Here is a 17,740-nt window from a genome sequence, read left to right as displayed (position 1 = left end):
GCTCCGGAGCGGAGCGTGGTACGACAGCACTCCGATCCGGAGCGGAGTGGTTCGACTTCTTGAGAGACACGCTCCGCTCCGGAGCGGAGTGGTTCGACTTTTTGAATCGTACGCTCCGATCCGGAGCGGAGCGTGATACAACAGCACTCCGCTCCGGAGCGGAGTGGTTCAGCTTTTTGAGAGACACGCTCCGCTCCGGAGCGGAGTGGTTCGACTTTTTGAGTCGCACGCTCCGATCCGGAGCGGAGCGTGATACAACAGCACTCCGCTCCGGAGCGAAGTGGTTCAGCTTTTTGAGACGTACGCTCCGATCCGGAGCGGAGCGTGATACAGCAGTACTCCGCTCCGGAGCGGAGTGGTTCAGATTTTTTAGACGCACGCTCCGATCCGGAGCGGAGCGTGATACAGCAGTACTCCGCTCCGGAGCGGAGTGGTTCAGATTTTTTAGACGCACGCTCCGATCCGGAGCGGAGCGTGAGGCAACAGCACTCCGCTCCGGAGCGTGGTGCTTTTGACAGCACGCTCCGATCCGTTTAGGAGTTTTTTTTACACGAATGCTGTAATGCAACTATGAATAATGGAATGGGCGCGTTAAAGCCGACTTCCGTGACGGAGTGGTTATAATGGGACCACATGGAAAAGAGCATGCAGTCCTGTTTCCACGTACTCTAGTTGTTTGTCTGTATGATCGCCCCCGCTTGGAGGGGAGGGACAGAGTGAATCATGCTTCCTTATGGCCCTAGTCGAACGGGTCGCTCTACAGCACAGCACCCTATGACGTCAGGGATCCGTGGGGTATTTCAAATTTTGTATTGTGACTCTTAGATATAAGAGTTTGAATGTTATGTGTTGAATGGGTTACGAATAATTTCGAGCAGTCAATTTTTTCTGCTTTACGGATTTTTCCGACCCACCTCCCCCATACAAAAGACAGATTCGTTTTGTGCCGTATTCCGTGTTCCTTGCAGGTGACTCAGTGCAATCGGCTAGCTCATTGGTCTTGTTCCCGTTTCAAGAGGGGAGGAGGGTGAAACTTGTACATAGCTTGTTTGTGTGTGCTTTCGGGGTTGAGAACTTCGTTCGCTGCGCTGTACGTTGAGTTCGACTTATCCGTACATGGTAGAGACATCGCCTTTGCCAGACAGATCCAGTGTTGCCAGATGTATTAGAATTATTCTACACCAATTCTGGCTAGATTGTTCTCTTTTAAAAGTATTACTTGCGCGTGTTATTCTTCTCTTCACTGTCATAAAAAGAAACCTTTAAAAGCTGTGTTCTCTTGTATCATTACATGCATATTATGTGTGCTTGTCAACTGTGATGTATGGACATTTAATGAAATTTTTAACGCACCAGATAAATGGACGTCTTCAGGATTTCTTCCAGAAAGGACAAGCAAAATATTTTTCCAAGGAAGGGGGGGGGGCAGAATGAGGCAGAATTTCCCCAAAATAGTATTACTCCCATTAAAAATATTCTACAGTTTGAAGTTATCATGTTCCTGCAACGCCCTTTCAATAATTAACATATATTACTGTGACTGAAATGAAATTATATTCGTGAAATATGTACTTCGTGATTACCTTTAATTTCCGGGTGGCGTGGCCCCCTCCATTTCTGGACGTCCATGCGAATGGAGAAATCATTCCAACCAGTATCGTTTAATAGAATAATAAGGTGACTAGATTTGTTAAATCAATATAAAAGAACAAAAAAGAACGAAAAAAATCCGTAATTGTTAATTCTATGCATCATAAGCCAAGAGAATCATGGAAGATCTATACTGTAATGATGAATTGAAGGAAACCATGCCGAGTTTTTATTTATAGTCTACATATTCAAGTAGGAATGGAATGGTGCACAAAAGGAATTACAAATATGTATGTAAAAGAAAACCAAGTATTTCGATAAAGTTATTTCTATAATTGTAATCAACAATAACCAATTGTCCTTTCAACTAAGTATAAGTTTCAATTTGTTTTTTCCGGACTTTACCTTGCCTTTAATCGTACATTTCTCATGATCCGTAATTTTAAACAAATCCTAGATAAGTCGGTAAAAAAATAGGACCCCGAAACTATGGAAAAGAATTATACTGTGATAGAGAAACAAACACACAGGAAACACCAATGACATTAACGCGGGTCAAGCCAACACCATTTGTCGTTGAGAGCTGAACTCAAATCCACGAACTCGCTGAAATATTCCCATGGAATTCATTATTCGTATGATATTGAATACCCAATGATGCTTTCTGTTATGTAATAGACATTTATAAAGTGAATACATTATTAGAACTTTGCCAGATTTCAGAAAAAAAACACACACACACACATACGTAAAAGATATGCATAAGAGGTTGTTCATTTGGAAATGAATTTTCCGAGTTGTATTTTTATGATTTTGTGAATAGATTTAAAGGAAAGTGACATCTCTTATTGTTAAACAGAATTACAAATGTATATTTGCTTAAGGATTAATTTATCACAATATACATTGCAATTATACATTCAACATACGTTGAAACAATGCCTTTTGTTATGGACTTTTGGTGGATTTAAGACTCAACAATACGCTATCGAGAATAGACCTCCAGTTTAAATCCTACCTAAAGTGGGATTCGAGCCACTATGTCCCTCCACCGGGTATCGATCCCAGTGCCCCTTCATTACAAGGAGACGTTGCTACCACTATGTTATCGGGGTACAGGGCGCTACTTTTTTTATCAGTACACATTTATCAATTCTCTCATTATCATCATCGCGATTAGCTAAAATTCAAAGCTAAGTTACAAAAATCAAATCAAATGCCATCAGTGAGGAAGGCACGTATTGCTCGCAGCCCTGTTTTTCAAAATGAAATCATAAAATTCAGGACATGACCCTACCCAAGTAGATAATATTACATTTTGTGTTTATCACGGTTATTAAGGTTTATACATCTTGTTTCGACTTATCTGCTGACTACACATTGTTCATTACTGAACACTTGCTTTCAGTTTGCTGTGTACAACGTACTCAATACAAAAAATATTAATTTTATACGTATACGTTTTCTGGCTTTCTAGACTCGGAAAGTTAAATATAGCAACATTCCATTCGTCGTCTTTCAATTTTCTTATAACCACCATGCCTGTTTCCAGGTTACTGCTTACAAACTTGAAATGTTAGATATGGCATCCAGACATTTTGTAATTTTTGCAGTAGTATACGTATGTAACCATTAAATACCTATTTCAACTTCCTGCCTTTAAAATTAGGAAAAATAATCGATATGACAACCCTGTATTTCATACTATTTAAATTCCCCTGTTCGGCTGTATACAAACAGCATTCCGATTTTCGACTTTATACCTTCATAAAAGTAAACCAAATGTGGCAACTTACATTTTTGGTTAAGCCGGTTTTCAACTTTCTAGTGTCAGAATTTTTAAAAAGTTAGATATGAAAACTCTGTATTTCAAATTAAAACGTTTCCTTATTGGCCGACGGTAACATTAATAAGCATGATTCCGATTTTCAACTTCATACATTCAAATATCGAAAAGTTAAAATTAGCAACCTGAATTTCCTATTACTTTAAACTTTTCCCTTTCGCTACATTCAAAGTATCATACATAACCAGCGTAAAAGAAAGTTAGATATGACAATCATGCACCAGCGAGTGTTTTGCATGAACACCTGTCTGCCTTTATCTTCCTCCGTACAAGTTGCTTCGCCTTTCCTCTGGCCTTTTAGAAGGTCGAATGGATTCTCTGCAGTAATTTCGCCAGTGTTACTCGAACCAATATTCCGGAATAACTCACTTCTCCCGCGGCGTGGACTGTAACGTCGGGCCGATATGCCGAAGTGCTTAGCCCTAACCAGAAGTTGAACCGAAATGAGTTTCAGTCGCGATCCCTGGTGGCAGGAAATGAGAGTGGTTCCATTCTCTCAACTTATAAAACCACAGGTGGTACACCTGCTATTGAAATATTTTGTCCCCAGAACTAGTAGTAGAGTAGTAAAAGTGATAATGAAAATGTAATAATAATAATATCGCTCTCTTCACAAAGACAGTCCAGTGAAGATCGAAGCTTCCCCTTGCCTCCTCCACACCCCTGGCCCTCCAGGTTTGCCACACTTCTTCTACGCTTCACAGTTGACACACTGTGCGTTGTACAGTCACGGACAGTACGTATGCGGTTGATTGTGCCTTCCCTGGTGTATTGTGTAAGGATTATTCCTTACTTATTGGCAACACTGTAGGTGAGGGACGTAATCTTTTCTGGACTGTTTCCGTGGCGTTAGCTTTAGTAATAATCAGTTTTATAACAACAATAACGGGCGATTTTCAAATGCCGTACAAATTTCACAAACAAAATTACTAATGTACTCGGAACCTTTGATCGTTAGTTTTCTGTATACACTCGTATTATCCAACCTCGGAGCGCTCCGGAGTCGCTCCGGAGCGGAGTGGGCAAGTTCTTAGAATATCGCTCCTCGCTCCGGAGCGGAGCGTCACAAGGTATCGCTCCGCTCCGGAGCGGAGTGAACCGTTTCCTAAAATTTCGCTCCTCGCTCCGGAGCGGAGCTAGAAATTTTCCTACTTCCTCTGCTCCGATCCGGAGCGGAGCGTGTCAAGGTAGCGCTCCGCTCCGGAGCGGAGTGAACCATTTTCTAAAATTTCGCTCCTCGCTCCGGAGCGGAGCGAGAAATTTTCCGATTTCCGCTGCTCCGCTCCGGAGCGGAGCGGGATAAGACATCGCTCCGCTCCGGAGCGGAGCGAACCATTTCTTAGAATCTCGCTCCTCGCTCCGGAGCGTTGGCAACAGTCGGAGCGTTGATCCGCTCCGCTCCGAAACCCTGCTTTCAGGGCTCTGCAAAAGAACTATGTCTTCATCGACCCCAACAGGACTGTCATCTGGTGGTGGAGTTACGTAGGATATGCCACAGCCTTGTCCCTGGCTAAAGACACGGAAGGAGTTTTCAAATGCGGGATTTCGGTTGCTCCTGTAACCAGCTGGATATATATTCTGTCAAAAAAAAGAAGTACCGGGAATTGTTAAATAAAACGCACAATTTTCATTTGTTCATCAATATTTATTTTGTCGCCTTCAAAGTAGGCCCCATTTGATGCAACACACATATGCCAGCGTTTTTTCCAGTTTTGGAAACACTTCTTATAGGCGCTTTCCGGTATGGCCTTCAGCTCCTTCCATGAATTTTGCTTTATGGCTTCAATCGAGTCAAAACGGGTACCCCGGAGCGGCAATTTTAGTTTTGGAAACATAAAGTAGTCACACGGGGCCAGATCTGGTGAATACGGTGGTTGATCGATGGTATTTATTGTGTTTTTGACCTTACATTCGGTCACAACTGTCGCTCTATGCGATGGCGCATTATCGTCGTGTAAAGTCCACGAAATGTTCTTCCACAAATTTGGCCGTTTCTGACGGATTTTCTCACGCAAACGCTTCAATAAGGTTAAATAGTATTCTTTATTGACCGTCTGTCCCTCTGGAACGAATTCATGATGCACCAAACCACGAATATCGAAGAAACAAATGAGCATCACCTTGACTTTTGAGCGACTTTGACGTGGTTTTTTCGGTTTCGGCTCGTCTTTTGTCCTCCATTCTGATGACTGTTGACTTGTTTGCACGTCAGACTCCTATACCCATGTCTCGTCACCAGTTATGATGCGTTCCATGAATGTGGGATCAGAATTGGCGCGATACAGAATGTCTAAAGAGACCTGCTCACGGTACTGTTTTTGGAACAAGCCGTGCGGCGACGCGTCTCATGCCCAAAATATCCACCATCGGTTGAAGAGGTCGAAGGTCGTCCAGAACGAGGCATGTCTTCGACGATCTCTCGGCCCTCCTTGAACACTTTGTACCACTCGTAAGCCTGTGTTTTTGATAAAACTGATTCACCATAAGTCTTTTCTAACATTTTTAGCGAGTCAGCACACGAAATTCCTTTCGCAACACAAAATTTAAGGCAAACTCTTTGTTCAATAATTTCGTTCATTGTAAAAATCGTGATGCACGACTGAAGTGGACTGATTCAACCTGCTGCTGTAAACAAACTGGTTGACAGATCGCGCTCATGTTTGGCATAGTAATTAAGTACAGAGCTATCAACTTACGGAAAGAAAGATTTTTAAAAAATTATTTGCGCGGGCTTTTTAAATTACAAATTCTCGGTACTTTTTAAATTACAAATTCCCGGTACTTTTTTGACAGAAGTATTACGGTGAAGATTTTAAATATAATAACTTGATTACATAAATTTAAACAGTGTGTTCCTAGTAACCACCTATTTTGGTGAAATGGGAGGAATTTTAAACGAGTGATATATTGACACAAGTTCTATATACTGCAATTTTTCTGGGCTTCACCGGGCTTGCATTATTTGTTCTAAGAGTGCTAAGCTTAACCTAACAACGAAGGCATTGTCAGAACATGAAGGGCGTGTGACTTTTCGCCACTTATGCCCCCGCACTATGCTAAACCATATCTTCGAAGGAAAGTATACTGTCTTTGCCTCGCCCCCCCCCCCCCTTCAGTTTTGGTACCTTGCCCTCGTATTTGGAGCCCAATCGCAGCCACTGCACCTCCAACAAGGATAATATGCTTCATTCTCTCCCTGTTTTACACGTCCAAGCATTCCCTCATCTAGAAATTTCCTCTTCGAGCTCTGTGTGCGGGCCGTAGCGACATAACAAGTTGTGCTGTCATGTTGGAACAAGCATGCACACACTCACCATCTTCAATTAGGGATCAGAACTAGGACTAGACGATTCTTGAATTGTTGCTATTCATTTACATCGAGAGTGCCTTTAAAAAAATGCCCGATTATCTTGAATCTAGACACAGTGAATCACCAATACCCAAAAATATATGTAGGTGAAGAGGAGTTTCGATAAACAATTGTGAGTTGACAACATGCGATCCAGAAATGTTCGTGACTGTACATGCATTGGCATTTCAGAAAAGGCATTGTCCTGAAATAATGCTACACATAAAACATAGGATCGTCAGGACTTAACGGCAACGACATCATAAACATACTCTAAAAGTACCTAAAAGTAAAACATACTCTCACTTTTCTTAGCTTACAAGGTTTATACGTACAACTGACAAATCTATCGAAATGTTGTAGTAGCGGCGATTGAGTCCCAACGTTTGAGGGGAAAGGACAATATACGTTTTCTTGGTAGAAAGGCTTAGCAAAAACAGGCCATAGTGCGGGGGCAAAAAGTGGCCAAACAAGGCCAAACTGCATTCCATACTTTCCGCTCCTCCTCATCGCCGCCACTGAATGTTTGGATTAAAATGAACGTCTTATTAGGAATGATTTAAAACACACACGGAAAATAAATTCTTTGTTCATTATCCATGAAGTATTCCTAGGCTAATGAAAGGCTACTTTGACAAAACATCACTCGTAAGTAATAAACAAGTAAGATTAAAAAATCTGATCAGAATTAAAGAGATTATTAGCTAAGTTGCTATTTGTTTTCTGAACTTTCATGTTACTAATGCGGGAGCAGCAATACACGTATGGGTTACATGAACATATTTTTTGATATAACAAAATGATTTACGACAAGGAATTCATCAAAGTTGATCATCGTACCAGCAATAATTCATCTATTTTTCATAGATGGCTTGTGTTGTATGGCGTGACCATTTCAAACACACTCGAATGTCAAACTCTATCCTGTGCAGCCAGTGACGTGCACTGAGGGGTAGCTAGTCTAGCAGAGATAGATCAATCAATCTCACATCTCAAATTATATTCAAATCACAATATTTATTGTCTTGTTAAAGCCATAGTTCATATGCAACACTTTTTTTCCACGCGCTTTTCGTCTCTCACTGCGATCCGCGGGCAAAGCTGGCCTAGCTCGCTCTTCCTCCGCCTCACCAGTTTCAGGTAGAAACGGCCGCCCGAAGGAAAAAGGAAGATTTCTATCTCTACCTCCCTTGACCCCCGTTGCAATGGTTGAACTTGAAGTGCCAGGCTTTCAGGTCCCCAAGTCTATCTCCTATAGGAGAGGGATTGGTTTCTCATAGATTTTTTTGTAAATCCTCTAAAGACCTCAGGGTAAAATTTTTTGCAGTACTTATGTTCTCTGTATTTACACAACATTTCACACGTTGTACAGTATGTATGTATAACATGGGATGTAGTTTTATTATTTATGAAATGGAAACTTGTTATGTGCAGACAATAATGTTATGCTTTCTTTCTTTTCTCTTTTTTTCAAGTATTTAATATATAATGATTAAATTACAAATATATGGTCAGGTTCTCTCCCTCTCTCTCCTTTTAGTAGTGTTTTATTTAAATATACTACTCTTGGCCTCTAACAGTCATAAATCTGATGTATTTATTTGGGCAAGAGAACGCGTGTTCATATTGTTGTTGATTTGGTTTATTTTACTTCGCTTTTCTGCCACATTTGGTTATCGCGAAAATGAGGATGCGTGATGATATGATGAAATTGATGAAGGGGCCTCATATGAACAATCCAGGCCAGGATTCGAACCCGTGATGAGTGCACATTCTTGTTCCTTTGTGTTGTACTCTGCAGTGAATAATGAAATAATTTGGAATGTAAATGTATCTCAGAACTCAATAAGCCAAATGAATATTATTGAAGAAACTACAAAAAAATGTGTTTTGCCTGTTTTGTTTCTGTGCATAAAGGGTACTTAAAACACCAAATCCACCAACCGTGGGGGAGTGGTTATCACAGAGCACTACGATACCAGGAGTTTCGGGTTCGAACCCCGACCTGGGCATGGGTGTTCTTTGTGTTTGTCCCTTCATTAATTTTATTGTATCATCTTCGCAATTAACCAAATGTTACAAAAAAGCGACGCTAAGTAACAAAAATGAAATCAAATCATTGATTGATTGCTTGATTTGGTTTATTTTACTTCGCTTTTCCTCCACTTTTGTCTAATCGCGAAGATGATATGATAAAATTGATGAAGGGACACACACAAAGATACCCATGACCAAGCCGAGATTCGAACCCAGGATTTCTGGCTTAGTAGTCAAAGCAAATAGTTGTTTTTATTTTCGAATGTGGGTGGTGGTTATGTGTACTTTTCCTTTAGTACTCATTCATCATTTTGCAATCCTTTCCTGTTATTGACATTCTTGTTTCTTTATGAATACTGGGCCCTAAAGGGGAGAGGGTTGTGACCCACACAAACCTCCCCTTTAAGCACGCCACTGACTGCTACCCCAAGTGTCGACGTCACCGCACGTCACTGTGTGCAGCATACCCTGGAAACTTTATTCTTTCAGGGCAACGAGTCCCTGGCGCCAGGAATCACTGCCAAAGTAATAATTTATGAGGGTTTGTATTTTGAGTGTCAGCATGTGTTTGTTTTCGCCCCTTTGTTACTCTCATCTAATCACCATTGAACCTTATCGTCGTCTTTATAAAAAATAGCAGAAAAATTACATAAAATAAAACAAATCAACCACAACTTACTCTTCCAAAAATGGAGTTTCATTAGTTCATACCTCTTAGAAAGTTGAGGTGGTAGTTTCAATTGCACAGCGTCTCATTAGTGGATCAAGGCAGCTAATTACGTGACATTGTTTTCCGAATGTCTCAAATATTTGAAGGGCTCGGTGCAAGAAGGAGCTAACCCTCAAAAAGTTGTTTCCGAGATATTAGCATTTGAAAGTTTGAAAAAATTCATAAATCTGAATATTGTTTGTATTGTCTTATAGTTGATTTCAAAAGCATGTCTGAAGTTTCCAGTTTACATGGACACTTTCAAATGTGGTACAATTATTGCAAAGATGATTAAATTAGGTTTTTTTCAGTTCATTGTTTCCCATTGTTGGTTAGATCCTTATTGCATCACAATCTTCGGTGTCAGTTCTGTGGAAAAACAACAAACAGGAATGCATGACCATTATATTGTGAACAAAAGAAATATACATAAGAATGAAAAATCAAAGTTAATTTTGTAGGGAGAAAAAATGACATACAAGTTTAATTCATATGCAGTGTCAGCACTGACACCAAATAGTGGCATATGAATGCAGGTCGCACAAACTATTCTGAATTCAACTGATCCAGGCCCTCCTAATGAATCAGTCATCAAGTCCATCCAGAATTTCTGCACTCTCCTCGCCAGCTACTTCCGTCGGAACAAGGCTGAGATAAAAATTATGGTATATTGGAGGGATCCATTCCAACAGGGACATTATGTCTGAATATTTCCGGACATCTATGGGAATATGTTTCTTGTACTTGCATGGCAAATCACTTTAGGGGTACCTCTGGCAGTGGACGGCCTCTTTTCTTTAGGGTGCATCTAGCCCATCATGAACACCGCAGCCTCTTTAAACTTGAGGGGCTCCTTACCATCTGTGGTGGTTTTCTTGGTAATTGATGCCACAAGTGGTGTGAGATCCTTGAAGTCGGTTTGCTGCATGCGTGTTACATGAAATGTCTTCTTTCTGTTTGCACTGCTGATCACATCTGCCCATTCATCTGTTGTATATTGTATATTATAGAAAAATGTGAATGACCTCCTGGAAGATTGTCCCTTTGTGTAGGAACGTTTCGTATTCTGAATTCTAATATTTTTCATGAGGTATGTGTTTTGTGTTGCATAATCAGCCAAGTCCTAGAATGTGTGAAAAATGAACTCTGCATCCCCCTTATTTTTGTTCCAGCATTTCTTTGGACAAGTACATGGCTCACCTATCTTCCTGGCTGGAACAACATGCTTTGTGTGCCCGGATGTGTACTGCTCCCCTTTATATCTTCTTCTCTTACGTTTCACTCTCTCCCAGTTATCCTGGTCGCATCGTCTCTTTCTGGCTGGGGGATGTTTCACAGGAGATCGCTCTGTCGTCCTTGTGATGTGAAGGTCACTCTGAAATGGATCAGAGTAACAAATTTATTTCAAAATGTAAACTAGCACTAAGCAATAACAGTTCAATCCACTGGACAAACAGAAATTTTCGAAACACATCATTTTTGCAAATGACAAAACAATTCTGATTATTTATCTTTACATTATTTCTACAATACCTTTCCTGTTGATTGACTGATTGATTTGTTGTTTTAAGTCTACTTTATGCACAGTAAGGCTAATCGGGACTGGACCTACAGTTTAAAGTGGAATCCGAACCACTATGTGCCTCCACCGGGAATTGCACCCGGGACCCCTTCATTACAAGGCGACGACGCTACCACTGCGCCATCCGGGAGGCCACCTTTCCTATTCTATATTTCTATTTATCACAATGTCCTTGATGGTACGTTGTCAGAATTTGTCATTATTAGGGAACCATGTACGTGTGTCATGTCGATTTCTTCGTGATTAATCATTTCAGCAATATGGTGCTAACCTACATTCATTATGTTAGCAGTAGTTGTCATCAGAATAAGTTCATGATTTTACTGTACCAACTTGCAAGAGGCCTGACGAATGCATAGTGAGCTGATTTGCGCATTAACATGCACATCACGACGCACACTTACCAACCGTTTTCACCGTTCCCAAGTCTGAGACAATAAGGTGTTAACCAACATTTTCAAAAAATACCAAGAATAGCAACTTCTTTCTTACCTCAGAGTCGGTGCTTTCGCTGCTCCACACTCCACATACATAGTCTGGGTCATCAAAGCTGTTGTCACCGCACAGAGGTCCATTTTCCTCATCAGAATCACAAATATATGAGTAGGTGCTCTGCAGACCTTTCTCGTTATCCGACATTTTCCTGTGGCTTGACACCTTGTTGCACAGAACTTTCTGTTCATATGTTCCTTTCGAAGAAGGGTACCATGTAATTGCGCGCGAATGTGACATAGCATCAGCACCACCTCTTGGTGAATGCAGCAGACGTTCATGCCGCACGTACTGCACGGTGTATCTCAATTTTGACAGAAGTGAGGGTTAGCTCCTTATTGCACCGAGCCCTTCATTTGTCTCAGGCAATCACCCTCTTAAAATGGACGCATCTTCTGTGGTGATAAAATGACACGTTTTGTACGAGTTCTTTCTGTATATTTTTCCCCAATTACATAACGCTGTCGCAGTTTAATGAAGAGGTCCTGTGTTCGACTCCTCCCCTCCTCTGGTGGAAGCACAATGCACACTGGTTCGGACTACACGTTAAACTGTAGGTTTAGTCCCGATTAGCCGATCTGAGCATAAAAGTGGGCTTAAAAACAAACTAACAAAATCGTCTTCTGGGTACTTTGTGACATAACGTTTTTTCCTTACCTCAGCTGCATCTACAGATTCTGTTGACATTTTCGGCTGATTTAAATGGCAAAATTTATGTGTGGAACGAGGATTTCTAAATAGGATAAGCCACTCATTAGCAATTGAATAATTCTGTAGCTTTTCCATACATAACTTACTTATTAAAATTTATCTACTTCGGTATTGTAGTGATTATTGTGATTCTTTCTTATTAGTAGAACGAATATAAAGTTGATATTTCACATACCATATTGACATTTGAAGATGACAGATATATAAAAATTGTAATGAAATAAAAAAGGGACCCTTCTGGAATTTCAATGCAGAGCAAATTAAAATTATATTACACTACCTAGCATACTTAAACCCGAAGGTATATGGCTCCAGCAACACAAGCCTTCCATCTGTCCCTAACCTGGACCCAATCTCTTCCACCCGTACCGAATTCTTTTAGGTCCATCTCAACGTTATCCCACTATCCTCGTCTTAGCCTTCCTACTGGTCTCTTACCATCAGGTTTCCCAACAAGAATCCTGTAAACTATTCATTCCTCTGCCATTCGTGTCACATGGCCTGCCCATCTAAGTTTTTTTGATTAAATTATTCTAATAATAATTAAAAAGTCGAAATAATTTATTGTGTTGCTGGAAGAACTAACGTTAAGATGATGTTTTGATTTGTTTATTTGGAGATTATTTTAACCATACCCAGGCCGGGATATGTATAAGTATGTGGAGGCCCGGAGCTGCAGTCCTCAAGTTCACCCTAAATTCTGATCTAATCTTGATCATACCCTGCATAATTTTGAGCCTCCTAAGCCTACTAGCTGCTTTTAATCATGGAAGTATTAATTTGATCGCAGTTTTTGTTTCAACAGCTCTAGTAATTACTTTCACCTTCTAATGACAAAATTGACTTTTTAAGGGTTGATAATATGTGAACATTTCTAGCATTGATAATATCCAGAAGTAAAATATACATGTTATGAACACCAGAATATACTTATATTGAATCATTCATATATCTCCAAGTATATTTACTTATTTAATTTGATTGGGTGGGCAATCGGGTGGGCACCCCTGTTGCCGTCCCTGCATTTCAGAAGATCACCGCTTTACACCTTGAAATGTTATTTCCATTTTATAACCACTTCTTCCATCTCGTTTCTTCTTGTGATAAGACTGCTTCATTCTCACTTACGGGAGTTATCATCTGCAAATAGGAGGATAACTACCAAGGTGGTGCAGGTAGATGTTGGTGGAAAGCCCAACAATAACGTCAACGTCTCTACCATCTGTGGGGGACTTTTTTTGTTTGCAGTTGGAGAGGGGCACAAGGCTACTTGCACCGCACGGCCTTGTGCCGGAGAACCAAATATGTGCTCATTTGAAATGCATCGGTTTTAATCCTGGAAAAACATGTGTGTTCCTGCTTTCAATAATTTGTTCACCATGCACCCTCGTCTTCGGAGACAGAGAATCACAGGAAACAGAGGGTATTGCAAATTTAGCTTTACAACATTGACCCCCCATTAAAGAGAACAAAAATTATGTTTTTTGTAGATGTAATGGTGTAACCTTGTACTAGGTACTACTTAGGTTTCATGAAGAAACTCTCGAAAACATTCTAGGCAGATGAATGGTCCAATTCCTTGTTCTTCATCTTCACCACTGTCCCGAAAACATGCTGTGGAGAATATGGCTGGTCGAATGGTGCTCGTGTGGGGCTTTGACTAGCACCACAACTAATTTTGGGACATGCTTTTCAATATGCAAAGAAAATATTTTTTATTCCATTCCATTTCTGTTTTATTGCCCATGTCGGTTGCAAAGATAATTGTGGAACACCCTGTACATTGCAGAAGAAATCTAGGAAGAATGGAGAACTTTTTGAACATGTGGTATGAGATAACAACATCATTGAAATAGTTAATGCGTGTCAAATGTCATTTTCAGAATATTTGAAATTTTTATTCTTAATTATTTCAATTCTCTGCTTCTGAGCGAAACAATAACTCTACTTCAATTAATTTGCACCTTCTTTCTTGTTTTGTTTTTGTACTTCTTCCTTTTATACATGGAGTTTAGGAGTTGGTTGAATAATTGTTTTGAAGTTTAGCTCGAAGATGTATCTTGTATTCGAACATGACAAAGTCTCAGACAAATGAAATTACAAGGAATCCAATAGATAGCACTACTTTTATAAAGCAATATTAAAACAGATAAAGTTACATTGAATTATTCATTCACAATTAAATGAGAAACTATGTACGTTTTAATATATATATGTTATGTAAAACATACTATCTAGAATGTTTAATTGTCGACCTGTTCAATTATAAATTACTGATAAATGTTATTACCTGCATACATTTCTACGACAATTCTTAAGTAAGCTGGTAGAGTATTTTTTTTTTAAGTGGAGAAAGCATTCATTTTACCTGATGATAAGAATTCTTTAGAAAGGTGAGGGCTGTTGCAGTGCTTGCTTTAAATTTCAAATTAAATCAGATTACATAGGCGTAACTCGGAGTTTGTATGTGCGCGTGTATATAGCATTGCTTCATGTCCAAATTTATAAAATGTCTTCACCTCATATGGAAGTTGTGAAATTGACATATGTATGTTTAGATCCTTACCTAGTGATTTTTGCACAGGGCAAAAATATAGTTTGGATAGCTTACCCCATTTTTTAGAAAAATGCAGTGACATGCACTGAGGAGTAGCTAGTCTAGCATACATAGATCAATCAATTTCACGTCTCTAAATATTATCAAATCACAATATTTATTGTCTTGAAGCCACAGTTCATATGCAACACTTTTTTTTTTTCACGCGCATCAAGTCCCTCGATGCGATCAGCGGTCAAGGCTGGATACCCTAGCTGGCATTTTCTCCGCCTCACCAGTTCCAGGTAGAGACAGCCGCCCGAAGGGAAATGGAAGATTTCTGCTTCTACCTCCTTCGTCCTCTCGCCCCCGCTCCAATGGTTGAAAGCCAGTGTTTTCAGGTCCTCCAGTCCTATAGGCACAGATAAAAGATTGGTTTCCCTTCAATTCCTTTGTAAATCCGCTAAAGAACTAAGGGGAAAATTTTCTGTAGTACTTATGTTCTCTGTATTTACACCATAACTTTTACACGTTGTACATGTATAATATGAGATGTAGTTTTTTTGTTTATGAAATGGGAACGTACTAGTATTATGTGCAGACAAAAATGTTATGGTTTCTATTCTTTTTCATTTTTTTTGAAATATGGAATCTGTGCATAATGATTAATAACAAATATTTGCTCTCGCTCTCGTTTCAGAAGTGTTTTATTTCAATATACCAATATTTTGGCCTCCACTAAAAAAGGGCAAGCTAAATAGTCATAAATACGGATGAATTAATTTGGGCAAGAGAACGCGCGTTCTAATTGTTGTAGTTGGTTTGGTATATTTTACATCGCTTTTCTGCCACATTTATTTATCGCGAAAATGAGGGTGAGTGATGATATGATGATATCGATGAAGTGACCTCGCAAATAACAATTCAGGCCGGGATTCGAATCCGTGAAGAGCGCGCATTCTTGTTCCTATGTCTTGTGTTGTACATACCTGGTCATAAGAATTCTTCGGAGAGTTGGGGCTTCTGCAACCCTTAATTTAAATTATCATATTGAATAACAAACTAAAATAAATAATAATATCAGATAATGTCTTATCCGATCTATTGTTTATTGGCGAAAATAATACTTTGGAGAGGTAAGTAATTGTGTATCCCTTGCTCTAAATTGGAAAATAAAATTCTAATCAAATGCAACTTCTATCATATTACGTCTCATACTATTCATTGTACATGGTGACAAGAATTCTTCGGAAAGGTGGGGCTGCTGCAACCCTTAATTTTAATTGGAATATTGAATAACAAACTAAATAATAATAATATCAGATTATGTCTTATCCTATTTATTTTTTATTGGCGAAAATAAATCATTGGAGAGGTATATAATTCTGTATCGCTCTCTCTAAATTGGCATAAAAAATTCTAATCCAATGCAATTTCTATCATATTACGTCTTATCCTATTTATTGCACCTGGAGATAACAATTCTTTCGAAGGTTGGGCAGCTGCAACCTTTAATTTAAATTAGCATATTGAAAATCAAACTAAAAAAATAATAATATCAGATTATTGTCTTACCCTGTTAATTCTTTATTGGCGAAAATAATTCTTTCGAGAGGTAAGAAATTCTGTGTCCCTTGCTCTAAATAGGCAAATAAAATTCTAATCAAATGCAACATATATCATATTACGTCTTATCTTATTCATTGTACCTGGTGATAACAATTCTTCGGAAAGGTGGGGCTGCTTCAACTCTTAATATAAATTGACATATTGAATAACAAACAAAAAAATAGAAATATCAGATTATGTCATATCCTATTTATTGTTTATTGGCGAAAATAACACTGGGGAACAGTGAAATTGCGGCACAGTGTTTGAGAGCTAATTTAGGTCGATTTCATGCTGCTGAATAATGATATAATAATATATTTCCTGAATTGGCTCTAATTTATGAAATAAATGCAACTAAACCAAAATGGCGGAAACATAAGACATACATATAAATGAACTTCCAACAACAATTTAATATTTCTTTTTGTGATTACAATCATTATTATAAAAATAAATTTATATAGGTCTATGATCATAATAATTAAGAAAATATGTACACAATGAAGTAACAAACTATGTGAAAAGTTTTCTATACGATTTCCTGCTGTATTGCTTTTTAGGACAATCCCTCTGTAAGCTCCAACAGTAGTCGGCCATCATGCGGCGATCCCACCGTGCCTGGTACCTTTCTTCCATTATCCTTATATTCTGATGGAACATTTCTCCCTGCTCTTCACTAAAATCACCAAGCTTCTCAGGGAATCTGTAAATGTGGCTATGTAGAAAATGTATCTTCACACTCATATTAGCTCCCAATTTCTAAAAATTTTTCAACATATTTCCAACTATATTGCGGTAGTTTTCTGCTCTGTGATTCCCCAAAAAGTTTTTGACGACGGACACAAAACTCAGCTAGGCCTCAGATCCGATGTAAGACATGTAAGTTGTAAAATTGGCATAATTTATAAGTGTACGAATTTGTGGTCCGTCAAAGATTCCTGCCTTCAATTTTTCAATACTTAGTCCTGGAAAAGTGTGGCATATATATTTGAAACAATCACCACTTGTATGTAAGGCCTTGTCAAACTGTTTTATCAACCCAAGTTTAATATGCAGTGGCGGAAGGATGATTTTATCCCTATCTATCAGTGTTTCATGAAAAATATTAGCTTTTCCCACTATAATATTTTCCCTTGGGGGCCAAACTTTTATCGTCCAATGCTTCTCTCTAGCACTACTATCCCACAAACATAGGAAACAGGGATGTTTTGTGTACCCATTTTTCTGTCCTAGTAAAAATTTCACCATCTTCAAATCCACACACACGAGCCACTTAT

This window comes from Lepisma saccharinum, chromosome 20 (assembly GCF_977018435.1).
Source record: "Lepisma saccharinum chromosome 20, izLepSacc3.1, whole genome shotgun sequence".
Taxonomy (NCBI): domain Eukaryota; kingdom Metazoa; phylum Arthropoda; class Insecta; order Zygentoma; family Lepismatidae; genus Lepisma; species Lepisma saccharinum.
This window is presented reverse-complemented; position numbering follows the sequence as displayed.